The sequence below is a fragment of the Meriones unguiculatus genome, chromosome 14, assembly GCF_030254825.1.
Source record: "Meriones unguiculatus strain TT.TT164.6M chromosome 14, Bangor_MerUng_6.1, whole genome shotgun sequence".
NCBI lineage: Eukaryota > Metazoa > Chordata > Mammalia > Rodentia > Muridae > Meriones > Meriones unguiculatus.
In genome coordinates, this window is record NC_083361.1 from 2,185,416 (window position 1) to 2,193,742 (window position 8,327).

The 8,327-nt window shown below is 42.5% G+C and overlaps 1 long non-coding RNA gene across 1 annotated transcript; it reads right to left on the reverse strand.

Moving 5' to 3' along the window:
- Nucleotides 1–2,468: 2,468 nt before the first annotated feature.
- On the reverse strand, nucleotides 2,469–7,261 carry LOC132647096 (uncharacterized). The gene is made up of 3 exons (XR_009585368.1): nucleotides 7,000–7,261; nucleotides 3,732–4,308; nucleotides 2,469–3,361 (listed from the first exon to the last, which is right to left on the reverse strand). It is a non-coding gene; the product is annotated as an uncharacterized LOC132647096 (long non-coding RNA).
- Nucleotides 7,262–8,327: the final 1,066 nt, after the last annotated feature.

Below are 8,327 nucleotides of genomic sequence, written 5' to 3' on the forward strand. Positions count from 1 at the left end.
GTTTTTGTCTGGATGACCTGTCTGTTGCTGAGAGTGGGTTGTAGATGTCTCCCTCTATTGGGGTGTGACAGGTCAATACATGATTGAAGCTGTAGTATTGGTTTGTTTGTTTGTTTGTTTGTTTTTTCAAAAACCTCGGTGTCCTTGTGTTTGGGGAATAGATGTTAAGAATTGAAATGTTCTCTTGGTAGATTTTTCTTTGATAAATATATAACATCTTTCCCTTTGTTTTCCGATTAAAGTTATTTTGTTAAATATTAAAATGGCTACAATGGCTTGCTTATTAGGTTTTCCTTGGAATATTTTTTTCTATTCCTTTATCCTAAGGTATTGTTTAGCCATGATGTTGAGATGCAATAGAAGGATGGATCCTGCTTTTGCATTTCTTCTCTTTTTCTGTGGTTTTAATTGGGAAATTGAGATTATTGATATTGAGAAATAAAAATGACTAATGATTGTTGAATTACTGTTATTTTGTTGTTGTTATTGTTATTATTGCTTGGTGGTAGTAGTGCTAGTGTGTGTGCATGTGCGTGTGTGTGTGTGTGTGCGTGTGTGTGTTCGTTTTGCTGGTCCGGATTACTTGTTCCCTGCGTTTTCTTGTATGTAGCTAATCTCTTCAGGTTGGAGTTTGTCTTCCAGCGCTTTCTGTAGGAATGGGTGTTTAGACAAATATTGTTTAAATTTGAGTTTGTCTCGGAGTGTCTTGTTTTCTCTATCTATGGCCATGGAAAGTTTTGCTGCATGTAGTAGTCTGGGCTGCCATCTGTGGTCTCTGTGCCTGCAGCACAGCCGGCTGGGTCCTTCTGGCTTAAGAGTCTCCACTGAAAAGTCTGGTGTAGTTCTAACAAGCCTGCCTTTTTACGTTACTTGTTCTTTTTTAACTTGCAAGTTTTAATATTATCTTTCTGTTCTGTGCATTTAGTGTTTTGATTATTATGTACGAAAGGAACTTTCTTTTCTGGTTCAATCTATTTGGTGTGCTGTCTGCTTGTTGTACCTTTATAGACATCTTTTTAGGTTAGGAAAGTTTTCTTTTGTGATTTTGCTGAAAATATTTTCTGGTCCTTTCAGCTGGGGTTCTTCTCCTTCCTCCATTCCTATTATTTTTAGTTTTGGTGTTTTTTTTTTTTTTTTGTTTGTTTGTTTTGTATTCTTATGCTGGATCTAGGTATGTATGATTGGGATGATTATAGATCTAGGTGTTGATGTCTGGTTTTGTCTTTGTTGGGTGGGGGTTTTGTTTTTTGTTTGTTTTTGTTTCCTCTCTGGGTTTTAGGTGAGTGTGATGGCTGCAGTTGCCTCTAAGGATATTTTCTGTGGAATCCTTTCTGTGGCCTGCTCACCTGGTGTGTTTCCAGGGAATGTCTCCTTATATTGGGTAATACAATGGGGGAAGTCTGAGGAGATCTTTGTAATCCCTTGGGAATGGGGTCAGGGAGGAAAGGAAGAGCACAGCAGGTGTTCTGCTGCAGAGCTGGAGGTGAGATTGAGGGGCTGGATCTGGAGGAGTAGAAGGAGAGGTGGGAATTTATTGTCAGCCTGCCTGCTTTCTTGGCAGGAATGGCTTTTGCGTTAACAGAGGTGTCTGCTAGGTTGAGGGAGGCTAGAAGGGGGGCTAAAAGGGGATCTGTGGGATCCAAAGGTGATAGAGGCAGAGGGGCAGAAAAGGCTACAACAGGTATTTCGTTGCAGAGCTGGGGGTGAGACAGGGGTTTGAGTCTGGGGGAACAGAGGGAGAGATGAAGATCTGTAGTCAACCTGCCTGGTTCCCTGGCAGGAGTTACTGCCACTGGGAATCAGAGAATGCAAATTCATTTCCTTAAGAAACAATATTAATAGGCATTGCCATCGGCATCGTCTGTTGACACTGCCATGAGCTGGTGAGGGTCTAGTGGCTGGGGAGGCGTTTATGGGTGAGCACTAAGAGATAGATGGTGCATGTCTTCACACACTTGTCCCTGTTGGTATTAAGTACTCTTTGCTTCTTAGATTGCAAGAGAAATCAAAATTTCTAGCATTCATTTAAGCAAAGAAACCATTCATGATGGCTAATACCCCAAACTCTGGAAGTCCAGAGTCACAGCACCCATCAGTGTCAGCAGGTGGTATCCATAAATAAGAGAGGGAGCTTATCATGTACACAGAGCTCCACTTTTGCCTTACTTGGCCATGCTGGAGTAGTTGGCAGCCAAGGATCTATGAGTCACTTCTGAGTCACTGAGACATGTTCTTCATTGGAAGAATATAATCTCAGGTCACACTTAGTTTAATTGCCTACTGTGCTTGGTTCATTTGTTACACACAGAAGCTGCCTTCAGGCAGATTCAGTCAGTTTAATGGACGCTGTAGGAGGTCAACATAGAAACTTTGTGTTCAGGTTTCTTATATTCTTATCTTACTTACCTTCTGGGGAAAGGTGTTAAAAATTAAAAAGAAGCAGGAGGCAACCGATATTCTATGCGAGAGATTTATTAGGAGGGTAAGGAGGGAGTGGGAAGCAGGACATGGTGGGGAGAGAGAAAGAAAAGGGAAGGGGAAGGGGTGCTCCGAGAGAGAGAGAGAAGAGAGTGTAAGAGAGAGAAGAGAAAATAAGAGAGAGACCACTTGTCGGTATCGGCCCTTTTAAGGGGCATGATAACCATGCCTTCCAGGTGTGGCCACCTGGCTGGCGACACATGATGACGACATAGGTTGTTGGGTAACCCAGGAGCAGGTTGTGTTCCAAAATACTAACATTCCTCCCTTTTTCTATAATTAAAAGATGGGGAGCTTGGGCTGCTTTTTATAAGGTAAGTTAAAGTATATAAATTTAGGCTCATTGGAAGCAGCTCTTGGTTGTCATGCAAGAGGTTGAGAGAGAAGAATTATAGCAACAAAATGGTCACATTGCAAGGTCAAGAGTAGGGGAAGCCTCTGCCCTGGAAAATTTAGGGTAGAGGGTTGTCAATAGAGTTGCCAGCCATGCAAGGCAGCAGGTAGGGACTGGGGAACGCTGGGAGAACCTGGAGCCGCCTGTCCTGGTCCTGAAGCACACCATTCCAGCCTTTTGTTAACAACAAGTGAATAACAGGTGTAGATTCTCTTCTAGCTACTTCCTGCTGACACTGAGGGCGCTGTAGGGAGGTCAAAATGCTGAAATGTTGGCCAAGTCCAGGAAGAATAGGCTGCTTTGATGCTTTCCCAGGTCTGTGAGAACACCAGTGGCTGGGAGGGAAGGTGCAGGTCCAGCTTGTTGGAAGTCTGTGAGGTCAGAGCTGAACACCTGTAGCTTGTTGGAAGTCCGTGAGGTCAGAGTTGAATGCCTGTAGCTGCTTTGGTGCTGTTGTGGCTATAGGAAACATCTGTGTCTGGCAGGACACTGAAACACATATATAGGCAAAAGATAAAGTTGAGTAGGGAGAAAATCCTGTAGGTATACATCGAAAGGTTTGGATCGATGAGGCTTGTGCATGGGAACCTCTGTCTACCTGGGGGACCTTTATTTACCCAGTCACTGGCAATGTTTAAAGAAGGCTGTTTTTGATCTGTCATTGAGGTGAGGTTTGGTTACAGAAGCATGTAAACTCAGAGGCCCTGGTGCCAGCTGGCACTAGGTTAGAAACCTGAAATTCTCCAGAGGAGATCCTATCTGGAAGGACGGGCATCTGGGCGTCTCCCATTGGGGGCAGAGAAGTCAAGACCTTCCAGTGGCATCCCAAGGGACGTCCTCCGAGCAAGAGGGGTGTTACCTGTCCGATAGCTCATCAGATCTCAGCCAGGGACCTGGGCGCAGTGCCCAGTGAGGCACGGCCGGAGCACGACGGTTGGCCTAGCACTAGGTCTTCCCACTAGCGATCGAGAGAGGGGGCACATGAGTGAGCGAGCTAGCAGGAGAAGGAAGCATGGACCTTTCCATGAGTGAGTGAGCGATCAAGCAAGCAAGCGAGCGAGCGAGGGGGAGAAGGAACCGTGCGCGAGAGGGGACGTACTGCCCAAGGGAGAGTGTGGTCCTAAAATGGAGGTCAGCATAGAGGGTTAAGGCTACGGCTGAGGGGGGGTCCCTCTGTCACAAAAGACAGTAGGAAGTTGTCAGAGCTCTGCGGTCAAGCTTCCCCTACCAAGAGAGGAGTGTATGCTGAGAAAATGGAGTGGACTCACCAATCCAGCCAGTGGTTGCATGCAGTAAACAGCAGTCTGGTAGCCAGGAAAGGAAGTCCCAAAACCAGGGAAAGGGGAGGAGTCCCACCTTTTGAGATAGGCAGTAAGTGCAGTACTTATCTGGAGTCCAGTTGTCCTGAGAGGTGGATGTAGGTGGACTTTCTGCAGCTTACAAGAATTACTTTTAAGTTTTGAGAAGGAGACAAAACTTTAGACATGTTAGTATCACAATTGAACTCTGCATTGAAATATACATTGTAGAAAAGGCAGTAGACATGCATATTTGTGTTAATGGCATAAGTATTTTTTAAGGTGAACTCTGAAAAGGCAAAAGCCTTTTATGAAGTAAAAGGGAAACTAACTCACTTGATCTTAACCTTTAGTATAAGCATACACATTATGGAGGCTTGCAATCTTGAGCTTAGGACCATAATAGTGGAATAGTGGTATAGTGGAATGTTTTTGTATCAGAGATTAGTAAATTAGAGCCCTATTAATAAAGGTCAAAACTCTGGACAGTCAATACAACAGTAGCATAACAATAGGAAGAAATATTAAACCTTTTTACCTATTTAAGATACCTTAAATCACCTTAGACCTTGTATCCTTTATAATTTGCATTTATCAACCTTAAAACATTTTTTAGACCCTCAAACATTTATAAGTTGCATTACCAACCTTAAGACACATTTTTAGACTCAAACATATATAACTTGTATTTATTAACCTTAAGACATCTCTCACATATGTTTCTTGAGAGGGACCTTTGTATTTAGTTATTTACCAGGAGACATAGTTGAAACTGCTATGAACATTTATTGTCCTTTAGCTAAAGGGAGAGTAAAAGGTTTCATTTAGGCCTGTTTCTTGAGTCTGGACTGTGTCTAGGCCTGAAAATAGCAGCTCTAGGACTTAGGCTTAAGGCCTGGTCTCCTGCATATAAAGAGAGCTGGGAAGGCACCTGAAGTGTCCCAACACAGAAGTTGGCAATATGTCTGTGGGACCTCATTCTGAGGTCAAAAGCAGACCTGTGTGAGAGCTGTGGAGGTTGCTAAGTCGAGGAGCCACCCACCCTCCGCCAGGCCAAGGAGCTGGAAGGCTGGAAGTGTCTGTGCTCTTGTGCTGGTTGAACTTCCATGACTGGGCACAGAGGACAAGCCTGCTTGGGAGCATTTTGACTTCCAGAGGCCAGTTTGCCAGCAGCCAGCTTTGGCGTGTCAGCAACAGGATCAGCATCCATTTGGCTGCATTTGAACACATCACCTGGCAGAATGGACTTTTGGCTATGCAAACTTACAGGAACACCAGCAGCTTCTGAACGCATCTAAGGTCTAGAGCCTGCTGGGATGGCTCTTACTACTTTTACCAACTCCTATATGGTGACTCAATGACCATCCTCAGCTGTTTATTAAAAATTGCAGTGAGACCATGTTCATCAGATCTCTGACAAGCTTGAGGGCCAGCATATATGAGTTACTTTGTCTGTGTTTATCATCTGCTCTAAACCGTGTCCTATAAAACAGAATGCTATAATCTCTAATTCTGGCATATTTCTAAGATGCATGTTTTAGAACTATATTTTAAGTAGCCTAGGCTTAATCTTAAAAAAAAAACCTAAACAAAGATACTAGGTAAGGCTCAACTGTAGTATTTAGCATAACTTTAAATCTGCTCTTTCTGAACTAAAATCAAAGCAAACCTTTTAATCAGATACAGTTTATAGAGAGGCTAGCAAATCTTGCTGATCCTACCACTTTGCATTAAAATTTAACAGCAAAAGCTTTGCACTTAGCACTAATCAGAGTGCCTGAACATAACTGATAGACCTAAACAAGGACAAGTTACATTAATATAAAAAGAAGTTCTGAAACTGCCAAATTTTTTTTCTAAAATTCCCTGTAGCAGACTTGGTGGTCCAAGGTCACATAAACAAACTCTAAGGAACTTAGAACAAGTTTTAAGGAACTTGGTGAAACTTCCTCTTTTTAGTCTCAAGGTAAAGCCCAGGGTGGAAACAGGTTTTTTGATAAACAAAGCAGCTTAACAAACAAACAGTTCTCCACAAGATTTATAACTTTAAAATGTTGTTATTATATAATAATATCTGCAGGACTATAAATATGTATCTTATGAAATGATTATTAATCTGCATCTGTTAACCATTAAATATTAGGACCTTAGGTTTTGTCTTTGCTAAGTTAGAATCTTAAAAGTCATGAATATAATTTATTAAAGTGAGAGCACAAGAGTTTTTGTATGATTCAATATATATAAGTTTATAGCTTATAATAGTCTAAGACTATACTACAGATTAATAACATCATTTTAAGAGAACAAGACCAAGCTTACATTAACTTTTTGATAGCAGAGATACAGTAAACTGACCCAGTTTTAATATAAATATATTTTTAAAAATTACTAGATCTTAATTTAGAATATTGGTAAACAACTTGTACATAATAATGAACCCAAGTTTAAAATCAACAATTTAGCAGAACAGCATAAACCAAATTTAAAATTAACCAAGTATATTTTTAACCTTTTGATAGTAGAGATGTAGCAAATTGTCACCGTTTTAACATAAATAAATACCTGTAAAATCAATAGATCTTAATTTAAAATACTGATAAACAATTTGTATGTAATAATGAACCCCTGAGCAGAACAGTATAAAGCAATTTTAAAATTATTTTTGATCAACGCATAGTAGGAGACAGTAACAGTCTTATATTTTAAACCAACTTAATCTGAATAGATATTTATAACTTTGAAATTTTATTATTATATAAAATTTATTTGAAGCAGGGTTGAATCATAAGATAGTAAAATGCAACTTTGAATTTTTATAAAAATCCATACCAACTTGAAATGAGGCTCGTTGCTGTGGCCTAGTCTAAAAGATAAGATAAACAGTTAATTATGATTAAGACTTACAAATGCAAACCCAATGAGAAAATTATATAAAGCATTAGATAAGGAATGCAAAGCAAAAGAGTAAAGTGTACAGAAATCAGGGAGAAAAGATTTTATTTTATTTTTTTATTAAAGCTTGGGAAAAGAAAGCTAAAAGAAGAAAGCACTGGGCTAGAAGCAAAAGGAAAGCAGCTTGGGAAAAGCCTTAGAAGCATGCAGCAAAACGAAAAAGCAGCTTGGTGGGGGCGGGGAAGCACATGGAACTGGCTGCAGGGAATGACGTGCGGGAGGCGGGGCCTCTTTGCCCGAACCTAAGATGGTGGTGTGCTATGTTAAGTGAATGATTTGGCAATAGTTACGCCCCACTTCCTCCCCAAGCCAAGATGGCTTGCGGCCAGGGATCCCGTGGGAAATTTAAAAGCTGTGCTGGGTCTTTTTGGAACTGTCCTACCCAGAGTAGTGCGCCAAGCTTTTAAGGTTGATTTTAGCGCGGCGTGAATGTCCCAGGCTCAGCACCGGAGTAGCAAACACACACGGTCCTTTTTGGCTCTCCTCCTCCCAGGGGACCTGGGTAGAGTGGCTACCCTCTTACCAAACTGCCCCGCTGCAGACAGCACATGGATCCAAGCTGGGGCGGGGCTGGCCTTCACCACCGGAGCTACTGCGGCGGGAGCTGGACCACATAGCCGAGACTCTCAGCCTGGGCCACACACCAGATTGGATCGTGGGAACCCACTGCAGGACAGGGACCCAAGCCTGGGGAGAGTGGAAGCAGCCCCGGGAACCAGAGAGGACCTAGGGCGGCTGTGCGACCACAGCCCCAGGGGTTTCAAGCACCTGAGCAAACTGATGCTTTAAGCTGGGGCTCGGCTTTTGGGGATAGAGCAGAGAAAATCTGTTGTAACCGTCCTGTCCCGGTCCAACACACCAATGTTAAAAATTAAAAAGAAGCAGGAGGCAACCGATATTCTCTGCGAGAGATTTATTAGGAGGATAAGGAGGGAGTGGGAAGCAGGACATGGTGGGGAGAGAGAAAGAAATGGGAAGGGGAATTGGGCGCCCTGAGAGAGAGAGAGAAAGAGAGTGTAAGAGAGAGAAGAGAAAGTAAGAGAGAGAAAATAAGAGAGAGACCACGTGTCGGTATCGGCCCTTTTAAGGGGCATGATAACCATGCCTTCCAGGTGTGGCCACCTGGCTGGCGACACATGATGACGACATAGGTTTCTGGGTAACCCAGGAGCAGGTTGTGTTCCAAAATACTAACAGAAGGGATG